This window comes from Musa acuminata, chromosome BXJ2-8, assembly GCF_036884655.1.
Source record: "Musa acuminata AAA Group cultivar baxijiao chromosome BXJ2-8, Cavendish_Baxijiao_AAA, whole genome shotgun sequence".
NCBI classification, from domain to species: Eukaryota; Viridiplantae; Streptophyta; class Magnoliopsida; order Zingiberales; family Musaceae; genus Musa; species Musa acuminata.
Window position 1 is genome coordinate 7808782 of NC_088345.1, and position 8044 is coordinate 7816825.

General features: G+C 43.1%; 1 pseudogene; it reads right to left on the minus strand.

The window, feature by feature from the left end:
• Nucleotides 1-5831: 5831 nt before the first annotated feature.
• On the minus strand, nt 5832-7793 carry LOC135619729 (putative pectinesterase 10; annotated as a pseudogene).
• Nucleotides 7794-8044: the final 251 nt, after the last annotated feature.

Sequence of the window (8044 nt, forward strand, 5' to 3'; positions counted from 1 at the left end):
TGATAATAGATCTTGAATATACTTTCTTTATGATAGAAAGAGTCCTGAAGATGTGTATGTTGCTCCCACTCCACAAAAAAAATAGCTCAAGGTTCCTAGATCTTTAAGGGAGAATCAATATGCTAAATGCTTGAGGAATGCCTTGATTTTCATAGGATTGTTGCCTATGATAATAATGTCATCCAATATACCATAAGATATATTATATTACCACTTTGGTAACAGAGAAATAGGGAGGTATCAGACTTGGAGTTGATGAAGCCAGTTGATATAAAAAACGAGCCAAGTTCGGTGTACCAAGCTCTTGGAGCTTAATGAAGTCTATAAATAGCTTTTTGTAGTTTATAAATATGCCTTGGACACTGAGGGTAGATGAAGCTAGGAGGTTGTTGCATGAAGACATCGTTAGTTAGGGTCCCCTGTAAAAAGGCATTGTTAACATCGAGTTGTCATAAATGCTAGCCTTGTGAGATGGCCAAACTCAGAATAAATCGGATTATTGTGGGTTTAACAATGGGATTAAATATCTCTGTGAAGTTAACACCAGGACGTTGATGAAACCCATTAGCTACTAAACGCGCTTTATATTTGGCAATGGATCCATCTAGATTCCACTTAATTTGAAAGACACACTTACCCGATGATATTTTATGTGGGATGAGAAGGTATAAGGGTCCTGTTAGGACCCTTTTTCTGAGCTTTTGAATAATGTTTATTGAGTCTGTTTAGTTCAGTTGTTTATTGAGTCGGTTTGGTTCAGTTAGAGTCAAGTAGAGGTTTATTTAATATTTATTTATTATTAGAGTTCAAGGTCTGATGGACTCTGGGTGGAACTCTATAAGTAGGGATGTAACTGCTTCTTTTTAGAAATCTATGAAAAATACTATTCTGTCTTTGGACAAACCCTAGGAGGTCGATCCCCTCGAAGTGATCAAGGAGGGTCGATCCCCTCGAAGTGATCAAGGAGGGCCGATCCCCTCGAAGCGATCAAGGAGGCCGATCCCCTCGAAGCGATCATTATCATCCTCATTTCTCCCTTTTCTTCTACGATAAGACTTTAGGGTCTTATCATTTGGTATCAGAGCCTACGATAAGACTTTAGAGTCTTATCATTTGGTATCAGAGCCTACGATAAGACCTTTAGGGTCTTATCATTTGGTATCAGAGCAACAATAAGACTTTAGGGTCTTATCATTTGGTATCAGAACCTACGATAATACTTTAGGGTCTTATCATTTGGTATCAGAGCCTACGATAAGACTTTAGAGTCTTATCATTTGGTATCAGAGCAGCGATCCTTGGCATTCTCGTTGCAACGAAGCTATCAAAAAAAAAAAAAAAAAAAAGAAAGAAAGAAAGAAAGAAAGAGAGAGAGAAGCAGCAGCAACCGCAGCCACGCACCCCTTCTTCCCCTGCTTCCGGCCAGCCCACCCGCCGCCCGTCGCTGCTCTCCGCCCAGCAACCGACTCTGCCCCACTTCCGGCCAGAGTCCACCGCTGCCTCCCACCCGAGCCGCCACCGCTGCCAGCGTCCCACTCCGCCGTAGCCCTGCTCCTCTTCTCTACCGCCGCTGCAGGGCAACTCCCTCTCCACCGCCGCCGCTGCTTCCCGACCGATCGATCACCGCCGCCCGCCTCCCAGCCGCAACCCTAGCCGTGCCCCCCCCCTTGGGTCGCAGCCGCAGCCGCCGGTTGTCGCAGCCCCTCCTTGCAGCGGTTGCAGAAACAGAGTTCCTCTGTTGCCGCAGCCCCTCGTCGATCGCAGCTGCGCCTCCTCCAGCACTCCTCTTCCCCTCGACCGCCGTCGTCGCCCAGCCGACCCACCACCGCTGCCAGCCATCGTGCGACGACCGCCGCACGCCTCCCAGCAGCCGATCCTCCTTGCTCTGCATCTTTTGTAACCGAAACAGGGCAATCACGGCAACTCACATCTGCTGCCCTTGTTTCCAGCCGCCGCCGTCTCCTCGAGCGCCGTCGCCGTCGCCTTCCAGCCGCTGCTCCCCCGTGCGACGACCGCCGCTCGCCTCCCAGCCGCTGCTCCCGCTCGCTTCCCAGCCGCTGCTTCCCCTTGCTCTGCATCGGTGGTGACCGAAACAGGGCAGTTACCACCGTCGCAGTCGCGGATCCCCTAACTGCTGCGAACGCCGGTTGCCACCACCGTCGCCACTGCTGCCCAGCCAGCGACGACGCCGCTCGCCACCAAGCCTGCCACGACCCTCGCTGCCTCCTTCTCCACCGCCGCCGCTGCGCTCCGGCTAACAACGACTGCTGCTGCCAGCCACCGCAGCCTTCACCTCAACCCCCTCGATCTGCACCGTTGCTGCAGCCCCCTTGCTCTGCATCGTTGCCGCAGCCACCGGTTGCCACCACTGCAGCCTCAACCCCGGCCGCTTCAATGCCACCTCCCTCTTGTTCTGCCTCCGCTGCTACAGTTGTCGGTTGCCATCACCGCAACCTCAACACGGCTGCTCGGCGATTGCTTCCTTGGGTCACAACAGTCGCAACCGTCGCCTTTCAGCCTTGGTGCTCTCATCTCATGTAGTGACACAAACACAGGGTAGCTACTCTTCCTCTAACGCAATGACCGCAGCACTGCCCTTGGCGTCCACCTCCTCGGCAACTTCGCATCGATAGTGTTGATGCCCTTGACCCGACACCAAAAACAGGAGTTGAGATTACATATTTGCAGTCTTACGCAATGGCCACTGATAACTCGGTGAAAGCACAAATGGAAGCATTGGAAATCAGAATTGAGAATCGACTGCAAAAAACACTTAATGATTTCAAAAAGAGCCTACTGGAGAGCCTCAGCAAATTTCAACAAAATGGGGGCTCAAGTTCTACGTTGCACAGATTTGAAAATACAGGAAAAGGGCCCCAACATTGTGACACAAATTACTCACACATGAAGATGGAATTTCCAAGATGGAAAGATGGAGATTCGACCAATTGGATCTCTAAGGCAGAAAATTTTTTCCGTTTTCACGGAACCCCAGAAGAATCCAAGGTAGAAGTAGCCTCAATCCAGCTCAAGGGAGATGCATTCCAGTGGTACGATTGGTATGAAACTTTCTACGGAGTTCCTTCGTGGGAGCAGTTCAAAAGAGGACTTCTTGTTCGCTTTGGCCCATCCGAATATGAGAATGTTGATTGCCAGCTTATCAAAATTCGTCAGACTTCTACAGTGTTAGAATATCAGAGTAGGTTTGAAAAATTGTCAAATAAAGCTAGAGATTGGTCAGACCGACAACTTCTAGATACATTTATTGAAGGGCTTATTCCAGAGATCCGGTGTGAAGTTAAGGCTTGTCAACCCCGCACTATGATAGCTGCGATCTCATTTGCAAATCTACATGAGAAAAAAATTAGCAAGGAAAGATCAGCAAGGGATTTGTACTATGATGAAAATTGGAGTATGGAGCACCAATGTAAACAAGGGCAACTTCTGATGATTGAGCCAATTAGAGAGGAACCGGAAGTAAAAGAGTTGGACTCCGATCATAAAGGTATGAAAACCGATGAAGATATTAAAGTCATCACACATACAGTGCATGCATTGGCTGGCTACACTAACCCACAAATTATGAAAATCGGAGGAACTTTGAAGCATCAACCTGTTACTATTTTGATTGATACAGATAGCACTAATAATTTTATGGACAAGAAAGTTACAGCCCAATTAGCCCACCACATTGAAGGCTATGATATATTCGAAGCTGATGGATGGATTTTAACTTATGATAGCAAAGGCCAGGAATTTCTTGCAATGATTACTGCATTGAAAGATCGACCTATTGCTTACACTGTCAAAAAGTGGAGACCATACTTACTTGATCAACGGGTTGTGATGCGTTGTAGATAGTCTATGGCTAAAGTGCTGAAAGAGAACCTCCCCAAGATTGATGCTGCTCAGCCTTGAGGACAAGGCTGATTTGAAGAGGGAGGAACTGTTAGGACCCTTTTTCTGAGCTTTTGAATAATGTTTATTGAGTCTGTTTAGTTCAGTTGTTTATTGAGTCGGTTTGGTTCAGTTAGAGTCAAGTAGAGGTTTATTTAATATTTATTTATTATTAGAGTTCAAGGCCTGATGGACTCTGGGTGGAACTCTATAAGTAGGGATGTAACTGCTTCTTTTTAGAAATCTATGAAAAATACTATTCTGTCTTTGGACAAACCCTAGGAGGTCGATCCCCTCGAAGTGATCAAGGAGGGTCGATCCCCTCGAAGCAATCAAGGAGGCCGATCCCCTCGAAGCGATCATTATCATCCCCATTTCTCCCTTTTCTTCCACGATAAGACTTTAGGGTCTTATCAGGTCCATGTAGAATTATGGAGGAGGGCATCATATTCTTCACACATGGATTTATACCAGTATGGAGATTTATGGGCTTGAGTAATTATGGTAGGTTCATTGGTCTCTAACGAGGATTTTATGATAGCATATAGGTCAAGAACTTGTCGTAGTTTAAAGATACCATTTTTGGAGCGTGTTGTCATTGGATATCCAGGGGCTATAGGGTGTGTTTCCGATGGCATTACTTCAATAGTAGGGGAACCTTGTGAAGAAGGGAGAGACATAATAGAAGGGGTGAGGAGCTGTTGAACCGGGAGAAGAAGAGAGTACGAATCCTGAAGAGAATGACTGGATGGTATTATGGGAGACTCGGTTGACAGGATCAATGGTGTACTCCAATGATGTATATTTTTTCAGAGTAGGTCACACAGTAGGAGGCTTAGGGTTTTGAAACGAAAAGGTAATCCCTACAAAAATAACATGACGGGATGTAAAGACTTTTTGAGATTCAGGTTCGTAACATCGAAAGACATTATGTTCAAAAGAGTATCCAATGAAAATGCAAGACTTATATTTTGATGTTGTCTTATGTGAGGCATATGGACTGAGCCATAGATAATATAAACAGTCAAACACTTTGAGTTTTTGAAAGTTTAGGGATTCGTGAAATAGTTTTTCAAATGATGACTCGTACTAGAGGATTGGAGTGGGGGTGAAAGAAGTTCTCAACCAAAGTCACCATTATCGGAGTAAACCAGATAGGTTAAGCATATCCTGAGAAGGTGAACGAGGGCAATGCTATTTGTGGAGCTGGCACTTATGCTTCTACACATGCTTGTAAAGTCAACCTCTGTTGTTGATGTTGTTTTTTACTTAACTGGTTATAAGTTATATTCAGATCATGAATTCCTCCCATGTTTATTCTAGAAAAAATATTTGCTGTTAGGGTTTGAAGATTTTAGCCACTTGGAAGTGATTTGTTCTGTCAACCTGCCTTTAAACATCGTTGATATATATGGCTGGTGGCATTCTCTCAATGGAATGCTAGGAAAGAAAGTCCTTTTTCACACTAGAAATTATATTTATCATTGTTAGACCAGTAATGTTTTATTGAATAGATTAAAGTGCTTATTGTTGTGTTGCTTCAGTAAGTGATAAAATGAGGAATCGTACCATCTAAGATGGTATATGATTGGATGATGGCAAAATCTGAGTGTTTGATATTGTAGAAATCTAAGTATTTACTAGTAGAAACTATATATAAAGATTTAAATATTAAAATAATATAATTTTATAGAGTTTGATGATGATAAAATATTTATGTATTTCGAGTAATTAAGACTTTTCAGCTTTATGATTATTGTTGTTTTTAAATCATAACTTAGCAAATGTCTTCCTCCATCGCAAACATCAAAGAAAGCCACGAAATTTTCTTATTTATCAGCTTCCAGGAACAACAATGGCAAACCACACAATGGATGGGATAGAAGCCACCGTAAGTTGCAATTAGTGATAAGGGGGAACGAGATGTGTGCACCCTAATCAAGTGGAGGCTGTGCCTCGAGCCATCCTTCCCCATCAATATATGAAATATCAATGAACTTCTTCAGCTCATCGTCACTCAGCTGCTTCTCCCACGTCACTCTACCTGAGAGATCTGACCCTGGTCCTGTGCATCCCGATTCTGCAAACGTTACAACACCTCTAAAGTACAAAAAAAAAAAAAAAGATAAATTCAGATTAACAGTAAAAAATTGCAATGAATAACATACAAAAATAATGTCGTAAGTCTCGTGCACTAGATCCATTTTTTTTTTCTTGTGATAAACTAAAATCGAACGTAAAAATGTCACTTGATTACTTGCTAAGAAACCTTAGAAAAATCAATTATAATTAGTAATAGATCATCTTTTTTCGATAAATAAAAGTCAAACATAGAAATACCATTCATTAACTTACTCGTAACCTTTAGAAAACCAAATATACCATCCTTCTGGAACAATGATGGCTGACATGAAGGTCTGGTAAAATATCACCCTCGAGTAGTGTTTCCATGCCCTCCCCAAGTAAGTTGCTTGAGGCCCTGAGATGGTGCACCACTTGAACACGAAGCCACTATTGTCACTGGCATTGTTTCGCCCTTGAGCCGTCACATATCCTGGCTTCTCAAGGCTTTTAACTGTTGATATCTTGCATCGCTGCGTGACCCACAACAATTTGATCAGACAACATATGAAACTATAAATCATGTTTCATGCATGTTTTATTTGATTAGTAGGTCGAATTAAAAAGCTATTTTCGAAATTTGTAGGTCAAAACTTCCAAATTTAATAGATATAATAGAACATATGAAACTATAAATCATGTTTCATGCATGTTTTATTTGATTAGTAGGTCGATTTAAAGAGCTATTTTCGAAATTTGTAGGTCAAAACTTCCAAATTTAATAGATATAATACCAACATATTTCAATCTGAAAAGTACACAATAGAAGGAATAAATTGAAGATAAAAGAGGCTTATACGAGCAATTGTTATTAAATGAGATAACTAGGAGAGTATGTACAGAGAGTAAGTATCATTAGGACATGCATTATTTATATTTGCATGTCGAGTCGGATCGATGTAACTTAGACATGATCTAAAATTATCAAAATGATACCTCGTAAATAGATTGGCTATATCCGAAGATGAAGTCGGTCACACCTTCGATGTAGCAACCCTTGAAGTAGTGTCTTCCAAGCGTATCAGCGAGAGTCTTGAAACCCAATGAAGCTGCAATAGTAGAAGGCAGACTTGTCTCCAAAAATCCAAGCGGCCACCGCGGGGGTCAGTTTGGCGAATCCATTGTACGTATTCTGCATCAAATATAGACTCATCAAATCGTTCGTTTGAACTCCTAATCCATGCACATAAACCTGTTTCGTCGATTATTACAGTGGAATGATAAGATCGCTTCACGGCCATGAACAGTATATGGATTGATTTGTACTCTTGTTTTAGCTACTCGGGCCAGAGACTGTGAGATATAGATCAGTGAAACCTTGAAGGTTATCCTCTTAGCAACAAAGTTGGAGGCATATGACGTGAAGGTTGCACTGGTGTTAGTGTCATGGCCACTGGAGTCGCCGTTGTAGTCTCCCCACTCGATGGACGTCGTCTGAGCTCCATCTCCTTCCAGTACGATGTAACTCTTGGTGCTCTTCATGTTCACCTTCTCCCTGCTTACCCCACCGCATGAACGACCAGCTCTTTAAAGGTATAAAGCAAGGGAAGGAGAACCTACCTGTAGACGCCAGCAGCGACGTGAATCTTCGTCCACTTGTTGTTGTTGTCAGGAACGGAGTCGATCGCCTGCTGAATGCTCTTGAAATCGCCACCGCCCTTGAGGTTGACGACGATGGTTCTCGCGATGGAGGCAGCTGCAATGGCCACAGGAGCACGTAGTGATACGAAGGAGAAGACGGAGAGGAAGAGGACGAGCCACCTCAATTGGAGCATTTGGAAAAACGTATATGCAAGGCTTGCGAGAAATGGATCGGCAGCGGAAGGGAATACTACTTTGTGTGGTATAAATATAGACAGAGATGATACAGTGAGAGAGATGCGGTTGTAAAAATCTTTCTGTTGTTGTTCTTTTGATTTGGCAATTTAGCTGCAATTAAAAAATCTGAACTCTATCTTGACAGAAGAAAGAGAATTTGAATTCCATTTGGCGCATTGCATAAATATAGCTAAGTGAGTTTTTCTAA